Consider the following 12,938-nt stretch of genomic DNA (forward strand, 5'->3'; position numbering starts at 1 on the left):
CAAGATGGCTGCCTGTTCACGCAGGGGCAAAAATGTTCTCTAGGCCCTGGAGAATATGAACATGCCTTTTCTGCATCACAGCTTTTTTTTTTTTTTTTGGTCGGTCATGGGGCTTGAGCTCAGGGCTTGGGCTATCCCTCAGCTCTTCAGCTCAAGGCGAGCACTCTACCACTTGAACCACAGCGCCATTTCTGGTTGTCTAATGCTTTATCAGAGATAAGAGTCTCACAGACTTTCCTGCCCGGGCTGGCTGTGAACTATGATCCTCAGATCTCAACCTCCTGAGTAGCTAGGATTACAGGCGTGAGCCACTGGCGCCTGGCTGCATCAGTTTTTAAAGAACCCATAGGCCATGGATTGTTGCTGGTTTCTGCTTCTTTGTCCAACCTTCTTTCCGGTCGGAAAAGTAAATTGGCATCCAAATATAAGCAAGGTGCTGGACACTATATATGGATCTTTTTAATTCCTTGAAGAACCATTTGGTTTGGACCTGCTACCTCAACATCCCAAACAGTTTAGCATGTGTCCTGATCATACAGTGTTTCAATTTTTTTTTTTTTGGAGGAGGACCCCCATAGGCAGAAAAGCCAAAGAATAAAATATAAAAACAATTGATCAGTCACAAAAAAAATTTCAACATACAGTGCAACTGACACATAAAAACAAAAACAGTACATATTCATGGGGTAAGATGTGATATTTCAACATATATAGATTATATAATGTCATCTCAAAATTCATTTCATTATGGAGAAAGCTTCCAAAAAAATTTGAAGTATATAACATCATCATTATATATACTTTGATGTAACAGTACACCAGAACATCTTATTCCTATGATTGTAATAATAATTATTTTTTTGTGTCACTATTGGGACTTGAACTCAAGGCCTGGCACTGTCCCTGAGCTTTTCTACTCAAGGCTGGTGCTCTATTACTTGAACCACAAACCCACTTCCAGCATTTTGCTGGTTAATTGGAGATAAGAGTCTCACGGACTTTCCTGCCCAGGCTGGCTTTGAACCATGATCCTCAGATATCAGCCTCCTGAATAGCTAGGACTACAGGCACCATCCACCAGCACCCAGATGATAGCAATTATTTCTTTTTTTTCCTTTTTTTTTTTCTTGCTTATGTGGTGCTGAGGAATCAAACCCAGGGCCTCAGGCATGCAAGGCAAGCGCTCTACCACTGAGCCACCTTCCCAGCCCCTGCAATTATTTCTTAAAAGTCTTCCTTGACAAAGATTCTCTCTTTTTTTCTGTGTGCCATTTCCAGAACTTGAACTCAGGGCCTGGGAGCTGTTCCTGAGCTCTTTTTGCTCAAGGCTAGCGCTCTACCACTTAAGCCACAGCTTTACTTGTAGCTTTTTTTTTTTTTTTTTTTTTTTGTAATTTATTGGAAATGAGAATCTCATGGACTTTCCTTCCTGGGGTGGTTTTGAACTTCAATCCTCAGATTTCAGCTTCCTGTGTAGCTAGTATTACAGGCCTGAGCTACCAGCTGGCACGTAGCAGATTCTCTTGTTGACTAAGTTTTGATCAGGTACCTTTAAGCCCTCTAGACATTGACCTTGAGGTGTATACTTGTTAAACCTGCATCACTCAGTTATAGCAAGAATCCTGCTTAGTCAGTTCAGGAGAAGCCAAATCCCTTGTCTGAGAGCCTTGTAACTGATCAGCCTGGCCTGCTGTCAGCAAGAATCCTGTTAGGTCTGTTTAATCAGAATCCCCCTTAACTCCAGTGTTTCCTCAAGCTGCCCTGCAGTGACCATGCCCCTTACTCCCTGGTCGCTTCCAACTTGTCCTTGTTGTATTCAGAACCAAGCCTGGTTTAATGCGGAAGTTTTGCCTTTCTTTCTTCTCTTGTTGCAACAGTTACTGCATAAAATTTGTTTTTACTATTTCAACTACTTTCCGGCTCTGCTTCTTAACATCCTTCCTTCTCAAATGCACTCCAGTTTAGAAGACAAATTATACAATCACCTTCAAAACCCTTCCCTATGGGTAAGAATACTGAAGGTAAGAAGTTAATTTACTCCCAATCTAGACAGCTGGGAAGAGAAAGGACCAAGATGCAGATCTGCCTCCATGGCTCCTAAACTCATGCTGTCTTTAAGCCTGTGGGTTAATTCTGAAAGCACTCTTTCACACTAGTCAGAAATAAGCCAGCCCCAAGGCATGTGAGAATGTAACCATTTCAAAAAGACGCGAAACAAAGGCCCAACTTTCTCTCATACAGAAACAAGACCATCCCGATAAGCAAATTAGCAAGTGGACATCAGGTGCTCATTATATATTAAAAGATGTTCCTTCTGCTACCTCACATTAATTTAGGCCTTGGGGAAATGTTTGGCATTATAGGACAGGCTGGCATACACACTGTTCCTACTATATGGGCAGGTACACCTGGCTGTGAATCAATGATCACTTAAGCTACAAGATGTGGTACAAAATAGACCAGAGTAAGTTAAGGATGTGAAGAAGAAGAAAAGACTGAGTGGAGACCAGTGGAAAATGGTTGGCTTAATGGCAAAGGAGCTTATTTTGTGAGGTCAAGAGCATGGGGTTCTCAAGGCTAAGGCAGAAGGCTAGAGGCTGCACCAAGAACAAGAGAGAGTTCAGCAATAAGCCAGAAAAGCCTGAGCACCCAGGAATATGTCTTACTTGGTATTCTGCTGCCCCCTAGAGGCTGCTTGTTTGCTAGTGTAAAAGACTCCAGCAGGGGACAAGATAGATCACAAATCTCTGCTGCGTTCTATCTGCTTGGAGGTAAAGGTAGTGGCCCAGTGATGCTAGTCACTTTAAACAATTGGTGCCCTAACCTGCTTGTACGTGTGTGTGTGTGTGTGTGTGTGTGTGTGTGTGTGTGTGTGTGTGTGTGTGTGTGTGTGTGTGACCATTTTCAATGTATAAACAATGACTGTGGTTAAAGGAAACTGAAATAATTATTTTATTCTCCTTTATTTATTTTACTTTATTTTATCTTGCTTAATACTTTCTTCCCCCCAACCTGTTTTCATATGGAGATTTTTGTTTTATGTATGTACTATGTACAAATAAGCTGTATTTATACATGTCAGCAAAACCAGCACAGAATAAAAATGCATGCCTCATTCTAATGGTACGTGATGATGGATTCCATTCTAAAAGGGCCCTGTTTTTGAGCTATGAGGAAGAAGCCATCTAGCCCCATAATGACAGAGAGAGAGACAGAGTGAGGGGGGGAGGGAAAAGGAGGGAGGGAGAACAAGCAGGCACACTATTTTAGGCATCTCCTGGAACCATGGTTCTTGCTTTGCCTTCAAAATGACAGCTGACAAAAATCTCTGAGATTCCTTTTTATTCTAGAAATTCGTATGTGGTAGGTCTCCAAGGACACAAACCTGCTGTTTTGGGTTTTTTCCCAAACCAGAAGGAGTACCATTTCCAGACTGTAAGACAAAAATTTCTTCTTCACTCTTAATCTCTAGAAGGCAGTACGTGTGTTAAGGAGAGGGAACAGGTAGGTTACTCATTCTACTAGTCTTGAATCATGTCTGCGATGAATAAAAATGGAAAGAGATCCATTTTAGAAAAGCAATCTTATAAATAAAATAAATAAATACAAAAATAAAGAAAAGCAATCTCATGGCCTCCCTTGCTGAGATGTGCTCACAGGTGAACTTGATTTCCCAATGGAAGAAAGCAATCAGCACCACCTTTTCAGAAAAGCAACAATAAAGACATTGCTTCGAGAAGAAATGTAGGGCTACATCTGCCCAAGGTTCCTACGTCTGTCCTTGCCTGGCTGGCCTGGTGGGCTCCCTGCTTGAGACGATGCTGCCTGAGACAGTGAACATCTATCCGCTTTCTCCTTCTTCATCCAAAAGCATCTCATGGATTCAACGCAACATAGCAAATCCCACTTCAGAAGGAGGATTACAGCAAATGTAGATGCTATTATTATTAGTACCCGCCACTCTTTCCCAAGTGCCTAGACCCCGATCGTTTATGCACACTACTTCCAGTCATGAGCACAGGAGATAATGAGACTTATTTTAAACAGGAGAGGTGAAATCTCAATCTCCAATGTTCTGTTACATCCTTTATCATAATGTAGCATTTCATGCCACCCTATTTTTCTCTTTATTTCATTGACTCTTCTAATTAATCAGTGTCCACAGAAACATCCACTAGTTTTTTTATATACTGAGTGGAGGTCCGTTTTAGGAAAGGAGTCTTGTATGGAAGAATAGCGCTCATTTGTGAAGGAGTTCTGTTAGCTACTGTTTAGTACCAGGGATCAGAGAATACAATGTCCATTAGTAGGCAGATGAAATTGCTACTCTCAGCTGCACAAGCAGAAGTGAGCAGGTTGGCATCCTGAAGACATGTATGTGTGTCTATATGTTGATGATGCATAATATATGCTATATATATATATGTGTGTGTGTGTGTGTGTGTATATATATATATATATATATATATATATATATATATATACTGTATATGTGTATGTATATATAGGAAGGCAGTATAAGAAGGTGGCAGGTGAGGTAGCTGCTGAGCAGGTACACAGAAGGAAAAAGACAGTCTTATACCCACCATGAAAAACAACTGCAGTGGGGGACAGGGGTAGCAATAGTCCATGTGGTAAATACTTTGCTCTTAAAATCACAATGTTCTTTTTTTTTTTTTGGCAATCGTAGAGCCTGAATTCAGGACTTGGGTGTTGTCCCTCAGTCCTTTTGCTCCAGGTTAGTGATCTACCACTTTGAGTCACAGAACCACTTCTGGTTTTCTGGTGGTTAACTGGAGAAAAGAGTCTTAAAGACTTTCCTGCCCCTGGGCTGGCTTTGAACTGTGATCCTCAGATCTCAGCCTCCTGAGTAGCTAGGGTTACAGGTGTGAGCCACTGGCGCCCACTACAATGCTACTTTTGTCCAAAGGCCTACATAATAGTTCTCTGGTTTGCCTTGCTGTCTTCAAACACTTTCCCCACAGTAATCCTAAGACCCCATGAAGGTAAGAAAATGAAGCACCTGAACACAGATGGGCGCGGCTCTCCCAGGCCTGTGGGCCTGAGAACCTGTAAGTTTCCTCTCTCCAACTACCTGATGCTTGGCCGAGTGAGGGCATGCTACCTCATCCTCTCTCCCCTGAGTCTTCTTTTCTCCACCCCTTAGCTCTCTTGACAAATTCACACAGGTGGCTGTGATAGCTCTATGATTTCAGTCCTTTCATTTTCATATCTAGAAGATAGTCCCCCAACCTTTCAGTGTACAAAATCTAGCTGGTCTTCTACCTTCTGCATGGAGGTTGAGTATTCCAATTTACTGTATAACCCACAGAGTCAATAGTAAGTGCACCAGTCTTGATGTTGTGGGTCAGACAGTAGCTGAGCCACTTACTGAACACTTATTCACAAAGGATCTGTTCTATTATGTGTCATTTCAATTAAATGGCAAGATTCTTTCAGATAGTGCTAAATATGGGATGTGGTGTGTGTGTGTGTGTGTGTGTGTGTGTGTGTGTGTGTGTGTGTGTGTGTGTGTGTGTGTGTGTGTGTGTATGTGGTATTATGGCTATGTGCCAACAGTATACCCAACAACATAATTTTCATGTACTGATTATAGCCTTTCAAACCTGTGATATATTGTCATCATTTTTGCAGACCCATTAGGAGCAATTAAGAATCAAGGGATGATTATACATTCCTACACCAATTAGTGCTGACATCTATCCTCAAAGAAAACACACACCTGTAATCCTATTTCCCCCCTAATCCAAAAGCATCTACTCTCCAAACTCCAGAATTATATTAACCCCAAGAGGTTGACTGCCTACAATGAAAGTGCTAATCCTTCACAGACTAGATAGAGTCTTTTATTTTTTGCTGCTCCTGGGACTTGAACCTGAGCCTCTCTGTGCTCAAGGCTAGTGATCTACCACTTGAGCCACTGGAACTGGTGTTGTTCCAGTTTTTCTCTGAGTAGTTTGTTGGAGATAAGAATCTCAGGGACTTTCCTGCCCAGGCTGGCTTTGAACCACAATCCTCAGATCTCACCCTCCTGAGTAGCTAGGATTATAGATGTAAGCCACTGGTGCCTGGCTTAGATAGATTCTTTAGCAGCTCAGAAAGCCAAGAGTTAAAGCTGGTGGTGAACTCTGGAAAATAGTACAGTCCTCAAAAGACTAAAAATAGAGCTCCCCTATGACCCAGCAATCCCACTCCTGGGCATTTACCCAAATGACCACAAACAAGACCACACTAAAGCTAACAGCACAACCATGTTCATTATAGTATTATTTACCATAGCTAAGATATGGAACCAACCCAGATGCCCCTCAGTAGATGAATGGATCAAGAAACTATGGTATATATACACAATGGAATTCTATGCTTACATCAGAAAGAATGATATTGCCCCATTCGTAAGGAAATGGAAAGACTTAAGTTATATTAAGTGAAGATAGACAGACCCAAAGATACATAGGCTGAATGTGTTCCCTCATTTGTAATAACTAGAATATGTCTGTGATATTCTTAGTAGAGGATTACAGTAGCTCAATAGCTAGGTATATATGACCATATAAAGTGAAGCGTATCAAAATAAACTCCAAGACATGGAAATAAGAGGTTTTTATACTGTACTGTTTGCAGTTATTTCTTTGCTCTTTCTTTTTCTCCCTTTGGTTTACCCCCTGTTGTCACAAAAAATTTTTTATTTCTGTACCCTTTTCTTGTATATAAATTTATCTGATTTGAAGAGGGGAAGGGGAATCACAGAAATGGTGGGACAAAGGGCGAACCAATACAAAAGCGATACTTACTAGACACTATGTTGGAAATGAACTTTACAACTTGGGAGGAAGGTTGCCGCAGGGAGAAGAGGGAGAAATTGAGGGAGGGGGTAACACTATTCAAAAAGAACTGTACTCAGTACCTTACTTATGTAACTGTGACCCCTCTGTATATCACCTTTATAATAATGAAAAAAACAGAAAGAACTATTGAAAAGGGGAAAAAAGCTAGTAGTGAGGGAACCTCACTTGGCTTCCCCTGGATTCTGAGAGACGCACCTGCTCAGATTCCTTAACAGAGCTCACTGTAGTCTCTGTTCCCGTGGACAGTGGATTCCCTTGGCCCAACCCTGCTTCTGGCTTTAGCTTGGACCCATATTTTATTGTTCTTCTTCAGCCAATGAAGTAAGACCCATCACCCAAATCTCCATCCTATGGTTATTAAAGGCCTGGTATTTATTTCACACAAAAGAAGCTTACAAAAAGTTTTCAAGGGAAGATGTACATAGAAAAGGAAATAAGATAATTTACTTTTAATATTGTTCTGTCCAATTCAGATCAAATGGAATTTTAATAAGTAAAAAGCAGCAGTTGGTTAATGACCAACCACAGACTTGATCATTTCCAAAAGAGACATCTACTTCCAAAGCAGAGGAAACATTTTGAGCTGAGCTAATTCTTAGCTCCTTTACTGAATGAAGTCGTTTTTTGTTTCATATGTAACTCTGAAAGGTTACCTATTATGAATTCTATGTTCTGTTTGGCCACAAAGCAATGAGGAAACTCTTCAATAAAAATTACACTCAAGCTGTGCTTACTCTACATGTATGTAAGTATCTATGTTCTTATAATTAGATGCTCATATTTTTTTGTTGGTTGTGGGGCTTGAACTCAGGGCCTAGGTGCTGTCCCTGAGCCTCTTTGTGCCCAAGTGCACTACCACTTAAGCCACAGCCATAGATAGCTCCACTTCTGGTTTTTGAGTAATTAATTGGAGATAAGAGCCTCATGGGGACTTTTCTCCCCAGGATGGCTTTGAGCTGTGATCCTCAGATCTCAGCCTCCTGAGGATAGGATTATGCGTGTAAGCTACTGGCTCCCAGCTAGATGCTTATATTTAAATATTTAAAAAAAAATTTTACTCCACAAAGCTAGCAGCTCAGTGGACTGAAGTACTGTGCTGATCAATTCAAACCTGTAGCTTCAAGCCTAGAGAAAGCTTCCCACCTTCATAGCCCTAACCCCAAAGCTAAGCACCCCACCGCTCTATCCTTGTCACTGCAGGAATGGCTAAAAGGTTAGGAATGACCTCATCCAATTGTCTTCGCTTACAGAACACAGGGCAAGAAAGAGGGTGATGCCTAGAAGTCACAAGACATGGCATTGGTTCTCTGCACCACTTAATTCATCTCCTAATTAAGCTTGTCCAGCGTCTGCTTCACTTAGTCTTTTCATGATGGATACACTGGGATGAACACCACCTTCCCTGAGTATGAGCTCCTGTGACAAGCAAATGAGATCATGGGTGTGTGAGGACTCTGTTTTTCTTTTTTCTAAGTACAGCAAGATATATTTAGCGTAAGGTCTGCTCTCTAAATGTAATTTCCTTTATTTGTGTGCCAATATTGGGTTTTGAACTCAGAGGCCCATGCTCTTGCTCAGCTCTTTCACTCACAGTGGCCATCTACCACTAGAGTCATACCTCCACAATGGGTTTTTTGTTGGTTCAATGGAGAAAACTTTTTCTCGGCTTTGTTTGTCCAGGCTAGCTCTGAACTCCTATCTTCAGATCTCAGGCTCCTGAGTAGCTAGAATTATAGACATGAGCCACTGGGCTTTTTATGCCCAATTTTAAGTGCCTGGACACAGCATGGTGAACTACAGGTACAGTGATGATGCACAGTAGATCTCTAAAGTCCTTCATCTTGCATAACTGATGGTTTGCACTTACCTACACTTTAGTTAGCAACACTTCCTATCTCTCCTCTCCCAGTCTTTGGCAACCATTCTGTTCTTCATTTCTAAGCATTTAACTGTTCTAGATTTCTTTTGTAAATGGAACAGTGCATTATTTTTCAGTGACTGGTTCCTTTCATATAGCATAATGCTCACCAGGTTTATCTACATTGTTGCAACTAATAGAATCTCATGCATATGAAAGAAAAGCTCCTTATTTACTTATATAAGGGACCAATGGTAGCATATTTGCATTCAGGAAAAACCTGGTTAATGGTTATGATGACAAAAATAAAGAAATAAAGCTAAAACCAAAGGGATACAACAAAGCTTTTGGAGCCCTCAAGTATGTTTATTAGGCAGATGGTTTCACGATTGTATGCATTTGGCCACTCACCAAATTATACACATTAATCTACGCGATGTTAAATAATCAATTGCCTCATGAAGCTGTTTTTAAACAGTGCCATTATCACAATTATTAGCATTCCTGTGTCTTTCATAAGCATTTGAAGTTATAAAGAACTGTAGATATCTGTGTTGCTGTTTTTGTTTGCTTTTGTTTTGGGTGGTACTACGTTTAAACTCAGCTCCCCGTTTGCCAGGCAGATGCGCTACCACTTGAGCCATACCTCTAAGCTTTCTTTTCTTATTATTTTTGAGAAAGGTTCTCGTTTTCTGCCTGGATTAGTCTGGGCTGAAGTCTTCCTATTTACTCTTTCACGTAGGTGGGAATGACAGATGTGTAGTTTGTTTGTTTATCTATTGAGATGGGAGTTTTCAGAAATGTTTGCCTAGGTTGGTCTTAAACTGCCGTTCTTCCCATCTCCACCTCCTAAGTAGCTAGGATTACAGATGTGAGCCACCAGCACCTCACCTGGAAAACTTTTTTAAACACCATTATCCTTATAAGTGCTTTTAGTATCCTCTTTTGAATGATGTTGATGATAGCAGTAGCCCATCACACTATGGAGGCGAGGATGTGTTGGGGAGTTAGGGTCCCGCAGCCTGAATCATGCCCTGGCTCATCTCCAACATTCTGCCATCAGATTGTCTCAGCACAAGTCAGCTGACCATGTGTCTTCCTGGTAATGAGCCACTGCTGTGAGGACAGGCCTTAAGCAAATCCATATATACAACGTTATTTATTTTACCAGTTTTAAGCAACCTAAGAATGCTCAGGACGGTGAGTGTCTGGGTGGCATGTGAGTCTTTGTAAAATAACCTTCACACTTGAGATTCCAAAGCAAAACAACAAACAATGCTTTTGAAGGGGACATCTTTAGAATGAGCCTTGTGTACAGTCCCATGAGCCAATGAACACCAGGACCTCAGATGCACGATCACACTCACTGGGGCTTCTAAACCTCTCCTTCTGCTTGAGAGCACATAGAGCCCTCAGCGATCCCCAGGGCTCCTTGGTCCAAGGCTATTTGGGGGCTATAAATAAACACTATACCAAGCAGATTCTTTGGAGGTTTGAGTGAAGGAGACAGAAAGGGAGTGTATACCCTATAGTGCGGTGGAGCTGAGTCAAATCGCTAATAAAAAGGTCCTCAAAGACTCAGTTTAATAACCACTGAGATTTCCTGGCTGCCTGCCTGTCTTCCCACCTTCCTCCCTGGAGGATGTTAAAAAGCACTTATAAGCTGCTTTAGGCCACATAAAAGGGGGTAGTCTATCAAAATCCCGAAGTAAAGGGACAAATCCAGATGTATGTATATAGCAAAGGGACACATGATTTCCCCCACACACACACACACACTTTGTAGTCAGAGGGGGACAGCGGAGGGGAAGACTGCATCCTCCTGCCTCTGCCACATTTCCTGACCTTAGTTCCATCAACACATCTCAAATCTGAGCAGCGCTTGCACATGGGTCCTCTCTCATTAGCAATTACACTATTTGTTCCTTGTGGCCGTTGCCCTCCCTTCTCTACCTCCCTGCCACATCTCACTCTGTGCCACCCCTGCCGGTCCGCATCTCCATACTCATCTATCATGGCTCCTAGGGAAATGTCCTCTATAAAGTGAACTTGTAAACCGGCATGTTACTGTGCTGCTAGAATGCCCTGGGGGTCTCTAGAAGAAAGTGTTCTGAAGACAAGTGCAATAAAGACATGCTGAGTTGACTACCAAGGCATTTTATCCTCCATCTGAGTTTATGGGGCAATAACTCAGACAGCTCTGCTAAAAGGGGCCCTTCAAAGCCAGGGCCCATGGCCTTGACAAGTATAGACCCCAGAAAATCCAGCCAATTGTCAGTCAGGAAACCACAATGACAACCAAAAGAACAGCTGAGATCTACAACCAGAAGAAAAAGAGGAGGAAGTGGATAGTCTGAAATGGTAGTTGAATATTTCCTTTTTTATTTTTTTTTTACCATGACTGCATTGTATCCTAAATTAAAGCTTATCAACCTGGCTTTATCAGACACGTTCTCCAACTGGCTGTCTCCTTTGCCACCAGATCCATCTTAGAAGTCACCAAAATAGAGTCACCTCTCTAGCTAACTTCATTCCTGAGCAGGTCTGGGCCCTCTAATTATGCCCCCAACCCTCTGGCCATGGAAAGCCACTGGTTGGCTTTTGTATGATTTGATATTTCAAAGCAGCCTCCATATTCACTTGAAGCGGTATTTCCTCGGTCAATCTCATCCTTTGATTCTTTATCTCTTTGGGATCTGAGTGCTCAACTCAGCCTAAATAATTTCTTTGGACTCAATGTCCTATGCTTTATTGCTTCTGATCTATTGCTTCAGGTCTTAGAACAAGTACTATTCCATGTCTCATATGGAGATAGCAGAGAATGATCATCTTTGTAACCTTCGTCTTTGCATTTCCTCCAGAGTTTAAGGGTCTTCTTTCAGGGGTCTAATTTCAAGGGTCTTCTTTCCTCTGCTGCTTTTTTCTTGCTCCTCCTCATGGTTTTTTTTTCCTTCTGATTCATTTTCATTTCCTTTCTCTGTCATTCTCTGTAAACAAAAGATGACTCTAACTAGAAACTGTGGCTTCATAAGTAAATGTCATTGTTCACGCCTGCTGCCACCAGCTTCTCCTCTGAAAGTGCCGTGGGGTTTGGAAAGTAATATTTACAAAGTCAGACTAAGACAGATACCAATAAGAAATGCCCTGAGCAAGGAGGATAGCCAGCAGGGACTAAGAGGAGCTAGGGACCTGCGAACCCTAACCACCCCAAGGAAGCTTCCAGAATTACCAAAAGGAAGGGCTAACCAAGAAAAGCAAAACTACAAAGCTAAATATCTTTAAAATTAAAGCCTTCAAGTTCGGATAGTTAAGACATTATGACTTTAACTTCACAAGCCTTAAATCCCTATTAAATACTGCAGGAGGGGAAGCTTCTAATAAGCTGACAGGAATGTGCTTGAATCTTTGCTGGATCGCGTAGATTATGCTTTCAAACAAAAATCTACTCTTCCGCTATCTATGTCATACCCAACCTTACCATGTTTGTTGATCAACACAATGATGCAGGATTAGAATCATTATTGGAAAAGAACACATTACACACAGCAAATAAAAGCCCGTATAGACACATCCACACACTTTTTAGTGTCTTGGAACATAGAGAAGGATGAACGTAGGAACAGGGAAGCTCCGGTCACAGACTTCAGGAACGGTCACTTTCCTAGGTTTTGATTTCCCACCGGTGAGTAATTGAAAGCGAGAACTAGGAAATGAATCTCTAGAAAGGTTTCTATTTGCAAGCTAGCATAAATCCTCTTTCAGGTTTATGATCTATCACAGCACTATGTTGTTTTGTTACTGGTTTCTATTAAAGTAGAGGATCTGTCTTCCTTAATTGATTTTCAGGACATGGAGCACCTGAAACATTAGTTAATGTTCCCAATTTCCCTAATTTCCCATCCCTCAGCAGCCATGAGTTTGCCTCTGTTCTTTTAACTAAAGTTAAAGTGCACAGTGAAGTGTGGAATGCACGGGGAAGAAGTTACTTAGTACCTATAGGACATCTTGCCTAATGTGACAAACTTGCTCCTATTAGTAACTTCTACACCATTTCTAATATATGTGCTGTTATTTCCATTTCCATTTCCATTCTGGCCTTTCTTAAAGAGCACCTTAGTAATGAACTTGCTCATCTTGGGTAGCCAAAGAGGAGGTTCAATAGCCAGAAAGTGAGGACAGTGGAAGAAAATGCTAGCAGCTATCATACAAGC

General features: G+C 41.5%; 1 protein-coding gene across 1 annotated transcript in view; it reads right to left on the reverse strand.

The window, feature by feature from the left end:
- Positions 1-12,938, reverse strand: part of Hhat (hedgehog acyltransferase) — a 233,025-nt gene that overhangs the window by 73,033 nt on the left and 147,054 nt on the right. The gene's annotated exons all lie outside the window — the stretch shown is intronic.

This window comes from Dipodomys merriami, unplaced genomic scaffold (genome assembly GCF_024711535.1).
Source record: "Dipodomys merriami isolate MVZ:Mamm:240054 unplaced genomic scaffold, mDipMer1.0.p SCAF_31, whole genome shotgun sequence".
In the NCBI taxonomy this organism is placed as follows: domain Eukaryota; kingdom Metazoa; phylum Chordata; class Mammalia; order Rodentia; family Heteromyidae; genus Dipodomys; species Dipodomys merriami.